General features: G+C 37.7%; 4 non-coding genes across 4 annotated transcripts; all 4 read left to right on the forward strand.

The window, feature by feature from the left end:
- Nucleotides 1-2,248: 2,248 nt before the first annotated feature.
- On the forward strand, nt 2,249-2,412 carry LOC135009430 (U1 spliceosomal RNA). The gene has a single exon (XR_010208972.1). It is a non-coding gene; the product is annotated as a U1 spliceosomal RNA (small nuclear RNA).
- Nucleotides 2,413-2,564: 152 nt separating this feature from the next.
- LOC135009630 (U1 spliceosomal RNA) lies at nt 2,565-2,727 on the forward strand. The gene has a single exon (XR_010209163.1). It is a non-coding gene; the product is annotated as a U1 spliceosomal RNA (small nuclear RNA).
- Nucleotides 2,728-3,401: 674 nt separating this feature from the next.
- LOC135009461 (U1 spliceosomal RNA) lies at nt 3,402-3,565 on the forward strand. The gene has a single exon (XR_010209003.1). It is a non-coding gene; the product is annotated as a U1 spliceosomal RNA (small nuclear RNA).
- A 151-nt stretch (nt 3,566-3,716) lies between these two features.
- Nucleotides 3,717-3,880, forward strand: LOC135009554 (U1 spliceosomal RNA). Its single transcript, XR_010209093.1, has one exon. It is a non-coding gene; the product is annotated as a U1 spliceosomal RNA (small nuclear RNA).
- Nucleotides 3,881-14,867: the final 10,987 nt, after the last annotated feature.

A 14,867-nucleotide genomic window follows, 5' to 3' on the forward strand; every position in this document is an offset into this window, starting at 1 on the left:
TTCGATGCCTTTCCAGCAAATGCACACCACCAGCTGCTGGTCTGGACACAAAACAATGCCCACAATTGAAGGCTCAAAATGCCCAACTACAGGATTAATGTAAGTAGTGAATTTAGGAATGAGTTTAGAAGTAGGAAATTAAGTTAGTTCACAAGTACATTCAAATTCAGATCTAAAGACTAGGTAGGCCTCACGTCCTGGCAGCACCCAGCATTTAAAAATGCCTTGATTATAGGTAGGGAATTAAATGTAGATAAGAAGTAGACACAAAAGAAGACTCCACAGAGCAATTATCAGGTGTCTTTATCAATTTTTGCATTTAAAAAATCAAGCAATTAGGGAACACAATGTTGCGACAATGTAACCCTATTTGCAAAATAGTACTAAATAAGTTTGTCGATGTAAGACATTTGCAAAGGCGCAAACAAAACACGCTGGAAAATGCAACTGAATCTGTTTTTGGAGGTTAGAATAGATGCAGGATCAAGTAGCTCAATGGGTAGGGTGTTTGATTAGAATTTAACAGGTTATAGGTTTGAATCCTGGGTATGATAGTTTGAGGTGTTATTTAATAAAGTATGTTTATATATTAGTCACACATGGCTTACTTGTACAAATGGCATGTCACCAGTTAGTGCTGACTGCTGATATGCCATTTACACAAACATGCCATGTGTGACTGTATATGCATTTAAGGAGGGCACCCCTGCAATACCACAAACCATTGAGTGTCAAGTATACTAGATATATCTTCATATCTCATGTGCTTTCTCTGAGACCAATCTTGTTATGCCCCTTCCCCACAAGGCATGCGCCTTTTGTCCATATTGCAAAAATGGGGGGGAGGGCATATAATTCTCTGTCACAGGGCACCAAAAAGTCTAGTTATGGCTCTGGTATGCATTATGTAATCTGGCAGACCATCTCTCCAACACTGGCTGGTTGGAATAGAAATCCGGTTATCTATGTGAGCAAATGACCATCAACGATTTACTCTCAAACACTAAAAAATGGACAAAAATGGTCCCCTAAACAAATTGGTTAAATTTTGGGTTTAACCAATTTGTGTAATGACCATTTTTGACCACTTTTCTAGTGTTTGGGAGCAAATGGTTAATTGACATTTGCTCCTATACATTACCAGATTTTCATTCCATCCATCCAGACTGGATAGATAGCCTGACAGATAATTGTGTAGTGTACGCCCAGGATAACTGTTAGTCATGCTTTATTTTATGGCGGCACATAAATGGGTGGACAGATCCAGGGCAAGCACTGCCCACTCATGCATAGTTGTCAACTGATGTGAAGTTCCAGGGGGCAATCTCAGTTATAAAGAGAAGTATCTGGAAATTGTCCCTAGTTAAAAAAAAAAAAAAAATTTTTATCAACTCCATTTATTTAGTATGATATCCCAGGTGATAGGATGCCGGCAGTCAGAACAACATACTTTATTAAATAACACATCTCAAACTACCATACCCAGGATTCAAACCTATAACCTGTTGAATTCTAATCAAACACCCTACCTATTGAGCTATTTGATCCTGCATAAAAATTGTGAACATTATATGAAGCTATTGGTACTTTGCAAAAAAAAAGAATCAGCATTACAACGCAGCAGATCCATGCAGTTTGCAGCCACACACTACATGTATCTGCTCAGCCACAATGCTGATTATTTCTTCACAAAGTACAAGGTGAGCTCCAAACAGAATTCTCTAGCTTAGAATTATACCTTTCTTTGCCAAACCTAGAAGTCGGGCCCCCCACCCTGGGATCCCCCAGAGGGAGGCCTGCACCGTCATGCGGCAGGCTTGTCCGTTTTGGAAGCAGGCTGATGGGCAGCCCAGGATTGCTTCAGTCTGGGCTTGGCAGGTCTGGAAACATGAGCTTGCTTTGGGTATGCCTGACCTTGGGTACGCTTTACCTGGAGGATGAAAGGGCCAAGAAAAGTACTTTTAGCCTTCTGCGTGGTAGGAGTCATACTAGGTAGGCAAGCTGTTTTAGCAGTAGCCAGATCAGCTACAATCTTATTGAGGTCTTCTCCAAAAGGAGATTCAACTGAGGCAGCACAAGGGAACTCTCATCTGGGGACAACAACTGCAGGGAGAACACATATTTTCAGATGAACATGGTAGGGCAGAAGGCTGCCTAATACTGAAGCACCCCCAAACAACAAATCAAATGCAACTTACTTGACAGAGATGTGCCTGAGCAACGGCCCTCCCCAGCCCTATCCCAAATCATACTTATTTTGCATAGGAGATACCATGGTCATGAAGATTGTTCTCCCAGGGTTAGGTTCATTCATTGCATTCTGGGTATGCTGACCCCTGTGATTTCCCCAAATGTGGGAAACTCGACTGCATTATTTGTGGTAGTGGGGGACTGTGTTTGTGCTTTCCTCTGGTCAGCTCTGGTAAAAGTCAGATTTCTTTGTCTCAGATCTTCCTCTAGCCTTTGTCTTCTTTCGAGAGTTCCCTTGTGCTGCCTCAGTTGGATCTCCTTCACTTGACAGGGGGGTGCCCGAGCAGCGACCCTCCCCAGCTCTAGCCCAACTCCTACTTACCTGCCAGGTGAGATACTATGATCATGAAGTTGCTTCTCCCAGGGCAAGGCTCACCCATTGCACTCTGGGTGTGCTGCCCCTGCGATTTCCCCAAATGTGGGAAACTTGACTGCATAATTTGAGTTTTCCCTGGTCGGCTCTCATGTAATTCAGATCTCTTTGTCTCAGGTCTCTCTCCAGCCTAGTTTGCTGTCTGGTTCCACTTCTTTTTTCTTGAGCCCCTCCCTTCTATACCCTTGTGCACTATCCTGACTTCTCCTCCCGTCTGCTTACTTTGTGCCTCCCAATGCACAATGCAAACTACGGGTAGTGCTGCAGGGCCCACACCCTTTTACTTGCTTTACAGAGCAGCTCTGGAGCTGTTACAGTGCCCAGCTGCTGCAAGAAATCAGCTTGAATGCTTCAGGGGCTGGGGAATGGCCAACATGAGCCCCACACCGAAGGAGGGTGGGGGTGCTTAATGCGAACTAGGGGTCATCCAAGCACCACAAAAGGCCTCCATGCCCTGCACGCTCCTTTTCTCTTTTCATATGCAGACGAGGGTTGAAGCCAACTTTGACCCACTGCTTGGATGACATCACCATATTCAAATCCATCTGCTGCAGGCCATCCCCCAGGAATGCTTGCACTAGTTGTTGCATTTGGTTTGTTGTTTGGGGGTGCTTCAGTATTAGGCAGCCTTCTGCCACCTCATGTTCATCTGAAAATATGTGTTCTCCCTGCAGTTGTTGTCCCCAGATGAGAGTTCCCTTGTGCTGCCTCAGTTGAATCTCCTTTACTTGACAGAGATGTGCCTGAGCAACGGCCCTCCCCAGCCCTATCCCAAATCATACTTATTTTGCATAGGAGATACTATTGTCATGAAGATTGTTCTCCCAGGGTGAGGTTCATTCATTGCATTCTGGGTATGCTGACCCCTGTGATTTCCCCAAATGTGGGAAACTCGACTGCATTATTTGTGGTAGTGGTGGACTGTGTTTGTGCTTTCCTCTGGTCAGCTCTGGTAAAAGTCAGATTTCTTTGTCTCAGATCTTCCTCTAGCCTTGTTCTTCTTTTGAGAGTTCCCTTGTGCTGCCTCAGTTGGATCTCCTTCACTTGAAAGGTAGTGCCCGAGCAGCGACCCTCCCCAGCTCTAGCCCAACTCCTACTAACCTGCCAGGTGAGATACTATGATCATGAAGGTGCTTCTCCCAGGGCAAGGCTCACCCATTGCACTCTGGGTGTGCTGCCCCTTGCGATTTCCCCAAATGTGGGAAACTTGACTGCATAATTTGTGTTTCCCCTGGACGGCTCTCGTATAATTCAGATCTCTTTGTCTCAGGTCTCTCTCCAGCCTAGTATGCTGTCTGTTTCCACTTCTCTTTTCTTGAGCCCATCCCTTCTATAACCTTGTGCACTATCCTGACTTCTCCTCCCGTCTGCTTACTTTGTGCCTTCCAATGCACAATGCAAACTACAGGTAGTGCTGCAGGGCCCACACCCTTTTACTTGCCTTACAGAGCAGCTCTGGAGCTGTTACAGTACCCAGCTGCTGCAAGAAATCAGCTTGAATGCTTTAGGGGCTGGGGCATGGCCAACATAAGCCCCACACCGAAGGAGGGTGGGGGTGTTTAATGCGAACTAGGGGTCATCCAAGCGTCGCAAAAGGCCGCCATGCCCTGCATATCCCTTTTCTCTTTTCATAAGCAGACGAGGGATGAAGCCAACTTTGACCCACTGCTTGGATGACATCACTTGCTGCCTTTCCAATGAAGCAAGTTTAATTTAGTAATAGGTGAAAAACCATCCCTACAAAGATGTTAATCAGATACTTGGCTTTGTGGACACTTTTCAGAGAACAAATTTGTTAGCATAAAAATAAAGCCAGAAAATGAAGAGCTGTTTAATCACTCAATTGGATTTTTCTGCAAGCGTATTTCTTTTTCTCTGCAACCCACTGCTAAGTTGTGCTTCCTAGCTGTTCTTTTATAAAATCACTTAATCAAATCTAACTCTGATTACATCAGAGAAGGCCAGGTACCCTACACCATAAGAGGGGGTTTGAAATTTTGACTTGTCTACTTAAAGATCACCAAAATCTGATAAGAAGGTAAATTACGTCCCTGGGTAGGATTGAACCACCAACCTTTTGGTTAATAACCGAACACGCTAACTGATTGCGCCACAGAGACACATTGCAAAATTATATACTGACAAAGGCTAATAAGCATTCATCTAGAACGTTTCCTAGAAAAACTTTAAAAAGTCAATAATCTGGAGAGTTTTTGTAAGATGTTTCTTCCATCAACCAATGAAGAAACACATTGGTACTTTCCCATGATGAGTGAGTGCTTCAGGATCTCTTGCACTTACATGTGCAGCAGAGTACTGCAATGGAAGCATGCTGGGCCCATAACCCAGAGGTAGGCAGATTGAAACTATCCTCTGCTATATGCATTTTTTTTTGTTAATTAAAGTAATCCAAAACTGGGATTGATATTTTTGCTCTTTTATTTTTACTTAAAGTACAATAACTTTTATTATTTTAATTTGTTTTAATAGTATATTGACAGTATTGTTTTCTTTCAAAAATCCACTTAATTTTCTTTACCCTATTATTCAAATGGTAATTGACAAAAACAAACTACATTGTCACCAGAAGAGCAATACAAAATGTACAAGTGATATATTAAAATCATCTTTCCAGCTTGAATTTCAATGATGCATTGGGGCAACGATTTTGTGAGAAACCTCTTCACCCTTAAATAAAGATTTTCTTAATTCCTTACCTGTGTGCTAATTAGATATCACCTTGTTTTCACATTAAACAGACTTCCACATGAGAAAGCAGCAAGGATGCAGTGGCGTTAATGTTTCCTGGTGTCAACCTGTATTATTTCAGTAGATATTGAAATGAGGATGCATATTGCTGCCTTTCCAATGAAGCATGTTTAATTTAGTAATAGGTGAAAAACCATCCCTACAAAGGTGTTAATCAGATACTTGGCTTTGTGGACTCTTTTCAGAGAACAAATTTGTTAGCATAAAAATAAAGCCAGAAAATGAAGAGCTGTTTAATCACTCAATTGGATTTTTCTGCCAGCATATTTCTTTTTCTCTGCAACCCACTGCTAAATTGTGTTTCCTAGCTGTTTTTTTTCATAAAATCACTTAATCAAATCTAACTGATTACATCAGAGTAGGCCAGGTACCCTACACCATAAGAGAGGGTTTGAAATTTTGACTTGTCTACTTAAATATCACCAAAATCTGATCACAAGGTCAATTACGTCCCTGGGTGGGATTGAACCACCAACTTTTTGGTTAATAGCCGTACACACTAACTGATTGCGCTACAGCGACACTTTGTGAAAGTACATACTGACAAAGGCTAATAAGCATTCATCTAGAACGTTTCCTAGAAAAACTTTAAATAGTCAATAATCTGGAGAGTTTTTGTAAGATGTTTCTTCCATCAACCAATGAAGAAACACATTGGTACTTTCCCATGATGAGTGAGTGCTTCAGGATCTCTTGCACTTACATGTGCAGCAGAGTACTGTAATGGAAGCATGCTGGGTCCATAACCCAGAGGTAGGCAGATTGAAATTATCCTCTGCTATATGCATTTTTTTTGTTAATTAAAGTAATCCAAAACTGGGATTGATATTTTTGCTCTTTTTATTTTACTTAAAGTACAATAACTTTTACCTTTTTAATTTGTTTTAATAGTATATAGACAGTATTGTTTTCTTTCAAAAATCCACTTAATTTTCTTTACCCGATTATTAAAATGGTAATTGACAAAAACAAACTACATTGTCACCAGAAGAGCAATACAAAATGTACAAGTGATATATTAAAATCATCTTTCCAGCTTGAATTTCAATGATGCATTGGGGCAACGATTTTGTGAGAAACATCTTACCCTTAAATAAAGATTTTCTTAATTCCTTACCTGTGTGCTAATTAGATATCACCTTGTTTTCACATTAAACAGACTTCCACATGAGAAAGCAGCAAGGATGCAGTGGCGTTAATGTTTCCTGGTGTCAACCTGTATTATTTCAGTAGATATTGAAATGAGGATGCATCTTGCTGCCTTTCCAATGAAGCAAGTTTAATTTAGTAATAGGTGAAAAACCATCCCTACAAAGATGTTAATCCGATACTTGGCTTTGTGGACACTTTTCAGAGAACAAATTAGTTAGCATAAAAATAAAGCCAGAAAATGAAGAGCTGTTTAATCACTCAATTGGATTTTTCTGCCAGCATATTTCATTTTCTCTGCAAACCACTGCTAAATTGTGCTTCCTAGCTGTTTTTTGATAAAATCACTTAATCAAATCTAACTCTGATTACATCAGAGTAGGCCAGGTACCCTACACCATAAGAGGGGGTTTGAAATTTTGACTTGTCTACTTAAAGATCACCAAAATCTGATGACAAGGTCAATAACATCCCTGGGTGGGATTGAACCACCAACCCTTTGGTTAATAACCAAACACACTAACCGATTACACCACAGAGACACTTTGCAAAAGTACATACTGACAAAGGCTAATAAGCATTCATCTAGAACGTTTCCTAGAAAACTTTAAAAAGTCAATAATCTGGAGAGTTTTTGTAAGATGTTTCTTCCATCAACCAATGAAGAAACGCATTGGTACTTTCCCATGATGAGTGAGTGCTTCAGGATCTCTTGCACTTACATGTGCAGCAGAGTACTGCAATGGAAGCATGCTGGGCCCCTTAACCCAGAGGTAGGCAGATTGAAACTATCCTCTGCTATATGCATTTTTTTTTTGTTAATTAAAGTAATCCAAAACTGGGATTGATATTTTTGCTCTTTTATTTTTACTTAAAGTACAATAACTTTTACCATTTTAATTTGTTTTAATAGTATATTGACAGTATTGTTTTCTTTCAAAAATCCACTTAATTTTCTTTACCCTATTATTAAAATGGTAATTGACAAAAACAAACTACATTGTCACCAGAAGAGCAATACAAAATGTACAAGTGATATATTAAAATCATCTTTCCAGCTTGAATTTCAATGATGCATTGGGGCAACGATTTTGTGAGAAACATCTTCACCCTTAAATAAAGATTTTCTTAATTCCTTACCTGTGTGCTAATTAGATATCACCTTGTTTTCACATTAAACAGACTTCCACATGAGAAAGCAGCAAGGATGCAGTGGCGTTAATGTTTCCTGGTGTCAACCTGTATTATTTCAGTAGATATTGAAATGAGGATGCATCTTGCTGCCTTTCCAATGAAGCAAGTTTAATTTAGTAATAGGTGAAAAACCATCCCTACAAAGATGTTAATCAGATACTTGGCTTTGTGGACACTTTTCAGAGAACAAATTTGTTAGCATAAAAATAAAGCCAGAAAATGAAGAGCTGTTTAATCACTCAATTGGATTTTTTTGCCAGCATATTTCTTTTTCTCTGCAAACCACTGCTAAATTGTGCTTCCTAGCTGTTTTTATAAAATCACTGAATCAAATCTAACTCTGATTACATCAGAGAAGGCCAGGTACCCTACACCATAACAGGGGTATTTGAAATTTTGACTTGTCTACTTAAAGATCACCAAAATCTGATAACAAGGTCAATTACATCCCTGGGTGGGATTGAACCACCAACCTTTTGGTTAATAGCCGTACACACTAACTGATTGCGCCACAGCGACACTTTGCAAAAGTACATACTGACAAAGGCTAATAAGCATTCATCTAGAACGTTTCCTAGAAAAACTTTAAATAGTCAATAATCTGGAGAGTTTTTGTAAGATGTTTCTTCCATCAACCAATGAAGAAACACATTGGTACTTTCCCATGATGAGTGAGTACTTCAGGATCTCTTGCAATTACATGTGCAGCAGAGTACTGTAATGGAAGCATGCTGGGTCCATAGCCCAGAGGTAGGCAGATTGAAACTATCCTCTGCTAAATGCGTTTTTTTTTGTTAATTAAAGTAATCCAAAACTGGGATTGATATTTTTGCTCTTTTATTTTTACTTAAAGTACAATAACTTTTACCATTTTCATTTGTTTTAATAGTATATTGACAGTATTGTTTTCTTTCAAAAATCCACTTAATTTTCTTTACCCGATTATTAAAATGGTAATTGACAAAAACAAACTACATTGTCACCAGAAGAGCAATACAAAATGTACAAGTGATATATTAAAATCATCTTTCCAGCTTGAATTTCAATGATGCATTGGGGCAACGATTTTGTGAGAAACATCTTCACCCTTAAATAAAGATTTTCTTAATTCCTTACCTGTGTGCTAATTAGATATCACCTTGTTTTCACATTAAACAGACTTCCACATGAGAAAGCAGCAAGGATGCAGTGGCGTTAATGTTTCCTGGTGTCAACCTGTATTATTTCAGTAGATATTCAAATGAGGATGCATCTTGCTGCCTTTCCAATGAAGCAAGTTTAATTTAGTAATAGGTGAAAAACCATCCCTACAAAGGTGTTAATCAGAAACTTGGCTTTGTGGACACTTTTCAGAGAACAAATTTGTTAGCATAAAAATAAAGCCAGAAAATGAAGAGCTGTTTAATCACTCAATTGGATTTTTTTGCCAGCATATTTCTTTTTCTCTGCAACCCACTGCTAAATTGTGCTTCCTAGCTGTTTTTATAAAATCACTGAATCAAATCTAACTCTGATTACATCAGAGAAGGTCAGGTACCCTACACCATAAGAGGGGGTTTGAAATTTTGACTTGTCTACATAAAGATCATCAAAATCTGATAACAAGGTCAATTACGTCCCTGGGTGGGATTGAACCACCAACCTTTTGGTTAATAGCCTTACACAGTAACTGATTGCGCCACAGCAACACTTTGCAAAAGTCCTTACTGACAAAGGCTAATAAGCATTCATCTAGAACGATTCCTAGAAACATTTTAAAAAGTCAATAATGTGGAGAGTTTTTGTAAGATGTTTCTTCCATCAACCAATGAAGAAACACATTGGTACTTTCCCATGATGAGTGAGTGCTTCAGGATCTCTTGCACTTACATGTGCAGCAGAGTACTGTAATGGAAGCATGCTGGGTCCATAACCCAGAGGTAGGCAGATTGAAACTATCCTCTGCTATATGCATTTTTTTTTGTTAATTAAAGTAATCCAAAACTGGGATTGATATTTTTGCTCTTTTATTTTTACTTAAAGTACAATAACTTTTACCATTTTAATTTGTTTTAATAGTATATTGACAGTATTGTTTTCTTTCAAAAATCCAATTAATTTTCTTTACCCGATTATTAAAATGGTAATTGACAAAAACAAACTACATTGTCACCAGAAGAGCAATACAAAATGTACAAATGATATTAAAATCATCTTTCCAGCTTGAATTTCAATGATGCATTGGGGCAACAATTTTGTGAGAAACATCTTCACCCTTAAATAAAGATTTTCTTAATTCCTTACCTGTGTGCTAATTAGATATCACCTTGTTTTCACATTAAACAGACTTCCACATGAGAAAGCAGCAAGGATGCAGTGGCGTTAATGTTTCCTGGTGTCAACCTGTATTATTTCAGTAGATATTGAAATGAGGATGCATCTTGCTGCCTTTCCAATGAAGCAAGTTTAATTTAGTAATAGGTGAAAAACCATCCCTACAAAGATGTTAATCAGATACTTGGCTTTGTGGACACTTTTCAGAGAACAAATTTGTTAGCATAAAAATAAAGCCAGAAAATGAAGAGCTGTTTAATCACTCAATTGGATTTTTTTGCCAGCATATTTATTTTTCTCTGCAAACCACTGCTAAATTGTGCTTCCTAGCTGTTTTTATAAAATCACTGAATCAAATCTAACTCTGATTACATCAGAGAAGGCCAGGTACCCTACACCATAACAGGGGTTTTTGAAATTTTGACTTGTCTACTTAAAGATCACCAAAATCTGATAACAAGGTCAATTACATCCCTGGGTGGGATTGAACCACCAACCTTTTGGTTAATAGCCGTACACACTAACTGATTGCGCCACAGCGACACTTTGCAAAAGTACATACTGACAAAGGCTAATAAGCATTCATCTAGAACATTTCCTAGAAAAACTTTAAATAGTCAATAATCTGGAGAGTTTTTGTAAGATGTTTCTTCCATCAACCAATGAAGAAACACATTGGTACTTTCCCATGATGAGTAAGTACTTCAGGATCTCTTGCAATTACATGTGCAGCAGAGTACTGTAATGGAAGCATGCTGGGTCCATAGCCCAGAGGTAGGCAGATTGAAACTATCCTCTGCTATATGCGTTTTTTTTTGTTAATTAAAGTAATCCAAAACTGGGATTGATATTTTTGCTCTTTTATTTTTACTTAAAGTACAATAACTTTTACCATTTTCATTTGTTTTAATAGTATATTGACAGTATTGTTTTCTTTCAAAAATCCACTTAATTTTCTTTACCCGATTATTAAAATGGTAATTGACAAAAACAAACTACATTGTCACCAGAAGAGCAATACAAAATGTACAAGTGTTATATTAAAATCATCTTTCCAGCTTGAATTTCAATGATGCATTGGGGCAACGATTTTGTGAGAAACATCTTCACCCTTAAATAAAGATTTTCTTAATTCCTTACCTGTGTGCTAATTAGATATCACCTTGTTTTCACATTAAACAGACTTCCACATGAGAAAGCAGCAAGGATGCAGTGGCGTTAATGTTTCCTGGTATCAACCTGTATTATTTCAGTAGATATTCAAATGAGGATGCATCTTGCTGCCTTTCCAATGAAGCAAGTTTAATTTAGTAATAGGTGAAAAACCATCCCTACAAAGGTGTTAATCAGAAACTTGGCTTTGTGGACACTTTTCAGAGAACAAATTTGTTAGCATAAAAATAAAGCCAGAAAATGAAGAGCTGTTTAATCACTCAATTGGATTTTTTTGCCAGCATATTTCTTTTTCTCTGCAACCCACTGCTAAATTGTGCTTCCTAGCTGTTTTTATAAAATCACTGAATCAAATCTAACTCTGATTACATCAGAGAAGGCCAGGTACCCTACACCATAAGAGGGGGTTTGAAATTTTGACTTGTCTACATAAAGATCACCAAAATCTGATAACAAGGTCAATTACGTCCCTGGGTGGGATTGAACCACCAACCTTTTGGTTAATAGTCTTACACAGTAACTGATTGCGCCACAGCAACACTTTGCGAAAGTCCATACTAACAAAGGCTAATAAGCATTCATCTAGAACGATTCCTAGAAACATTTTAAAAAGTCAATAATGTGGAGAGTTTTTGTAAGATGTTTCTTCCATCAACCAATGAAGAAACACATTGGTACTTTCCCATGATGAGTGAGTGCTTCAGGATCTCTTGCACTTACATGTGCAGCAGAGTACTGTAATGGAAGCATGCTGGGTCCATAACCCAGAGGTAGGCAGATTGAAACTATCCTCTGCTATATGCATTTTTTTTGTTAATTAAAGTAATCCAAAACTGGGATTGATATTTTTGCTCTTTTATTTTTACTTAAAGTACAATAACTTTTACCATTTTAATTTGTTTTAATAGTATATTGACAGTATTGTTTTCTTTCAAAAATCCAATTAATTTTCTTTACCCGATTATTAAAATGGTAATTGACAAAAACAAACTACATTGTCACCAGAAGAGCAATACAAAATGTACAAATGATATATTAAAATCATCTTTCCAGCTTGAATTTCAATGATGCATTGGGGCAACGATTTTGTGAGAAACATCTTCACCCTTAAATAAAGATTTTCTTAATTCCTTACCTGTGTGCTAATTAGATATCACCTTGTTTTCACATTAAACAGACTTCCACATGAGAAAGCAGCAAGGATGCAGTGGCGTTAATGTTTCCTGGTGTCAACCTGTATTATTTCAGTAGATATTGAAATGAGGATGCATCTTGCTGCCTTTCCAATGAAGCAAGTGTAATTTAGTAATAGGTGAAAAACCATCCCTACAAAGATGTTAATCAGATACTTGGCTTTGTGGACACTTTTCAGAGAACAAATTTGTTAGCATAAAAATAAAGCCAGAAAATGAAGAGCTGTTTAATCACTCAATTGGATTTTTTTGCCAGCATATTTCTTTTTCTCTGCAAACCACTGCTAAATTGTGCTTCCTAGCTGTTTTTATAAAATCACTGAATCAAATCTAACTCTGATTACATCAGAGAAGGCCAGGTACCCTACACCATAACAGGGGTTTTTGAAATTTTGACTTGTCTACTTAAAGATCACCAAAATCTGATAACAAGGTCAATTACATCCCTGGGTGGGATTGAACCACCAACCTTTTGGTTAATAGCCGTACATACTAACTGATTGCGCCACAGCGACACTTTGCAAAAGTACATACTGACAAAGGCTAATAAGCATTCATCTAGAACGTTTCCTAGAAAAACTTTAAATAGTCAATAATCTGGAGAGTTTTTGTAAGATGTTTCTTCCATCAACCAATGAAGAAACACATTGGTACTTTCCCATGATGAGTAAGTACTTCAGGATCTCTTGCAATTACATGTGCAGCAGAGTACTGTAATGGAAGCATGCTGGGTCCATAGCCCAGAGGTAGGCAGATTGAAACTATCCTCTGCTATATGCGTTTTTTTTTGTTAATTAAAGTAATCCAAAACTGGGATTGATATTTTTGCTCTTTTATTTTTACTTAAAGTACAATAACTTTTACCATTTTCATTTGTTTTAATAGTATATTGACAGTATTGTTTTCTTTCAAAAATCCACTTAATTTTCTTTACCCGATTATTAAAATGGTAATTGACAAAAACAAACTACATTGTCACCAGAAGAGCAATACAAAATGTACAAGTGTTATATTAAAATCATCTTTCCAGCTTGAATTTCAATGATGCATTGGGGCAACGATTTTGTGAGAAACATCTTCACCCTTAAATAAAGATTTTCTTAATTCCTTACCTGTGTGCTAATTAGATATCACCTTGTTTTCACATTAAACAGACTTCCACATGAGAAAGCAGCAAGGATGCAGTGGCGTTAATGTTTCCTGGTGTCAACCTGTATTATTTCAGTAGATATTCAAATGAGGATGCATCTTGCTGCCTTTCCAATGAAGCAAGTTTAATTTAGTAATAGGTGAAAAACCATCCCTACAAAGGTGTTAATCAGAAACTTGGCTTTGTGGACACTTTTCAGAGAACAAATTTGTTAGCATAAAAATAAAGCCAGAAAATGAAGAGCTGTTTAATCACTCAATTGGATTTTTTTGCCAGCATATTTCTTTTTCTCTGCAACCCACTGCTAAATTGTGCTTCCTAGCTGTTTTTATAAAATCACTGAATCAAATCTAACTCTGATTACATCAGAGAAGGCCAGGTACCCTACACCATAAGAGGGGGTTTGAAATTTTGACTTGTCTACATAAAGATCACCAAAATCTGATAACAAGGTCAATTACGTCCCTGGGTGGGATTGAACCACCAACCTTTTGGTTAATAGCCGTACACACTAACTGATTGCGCCACAGCGACACTTTGCGAAAGTCCATACTGACAAAGGCTAATAAGCATTCATCTAGAACGATTCCTAGAAACATTTTAAAAAGTCAATAATGTGGAGAGTTTTTGTAAGATGTTTCTTCCATCAACCAATGAAGAAACACATTGGTACTTTCCCATGATGAGTGAGTGCTTCAGGATCTCTTGCACTTACATGTGCAGCAGAGTACTGTAATGGAAGCATGCTGGGTCCATAACCCAGAGGTAGGCAGATTGAAACTATCCTCTGCTATATGCATTTTTTTTGTTAATTAAAGTAATCCAAAACTGGGATTGATATTTTTGCTCTTTTATTTTTACTTAAAGTACAATAACTTTTACCATTTTAATTTGTTTTAATAGTATATTGACAGTATTGTTTTCTTTCAAAAATCCAATTAATTTTCTTTACCCGATTATTAAAATGGTAATTGACAAAAACAAACTACATTGTCACCAGAAGAGCAATACAAAATGTACAAATGATATATTAAAATCATCTTTCCAGCTTGAATTTCAATGATGCATTGGGGCAACGATTTTGTGAGAAACATCTTCACCCTTAAATAAAGATTTTCTTAATTCCTTACCTGTGTGCTAATTAGATATCACCTTGTTTTCACATTAAACAGACTTCCACATGAGAAAGCAGCAAGGATGCAGTGGCGTTAATGTTTCCTGGTGTCAACCTGTATTATTTCAGTAGATATTGAAATGAGGATGCATCTTGCTGCCTTTCCAATGAAGCAAGTTTAATTTAGTA

The sequence above is a fragment of the Pseudophryne corroboree genome, unplaced genomic scaffold (assembly GCF_028390025.1).
Source record: "Pseudophryne corroboree isolate aPseCor3 unplaced genomic scaffold, aPseCor3.hap2 scaffold_227, whole genome shotgun sequence".
Taxonomy (NCBI): Eukaryota; Metazoa; Chordata; class Amphibia; order Anura; family Myobatrachidae; genus Pseudophryne; species Pseudophryne corroboree.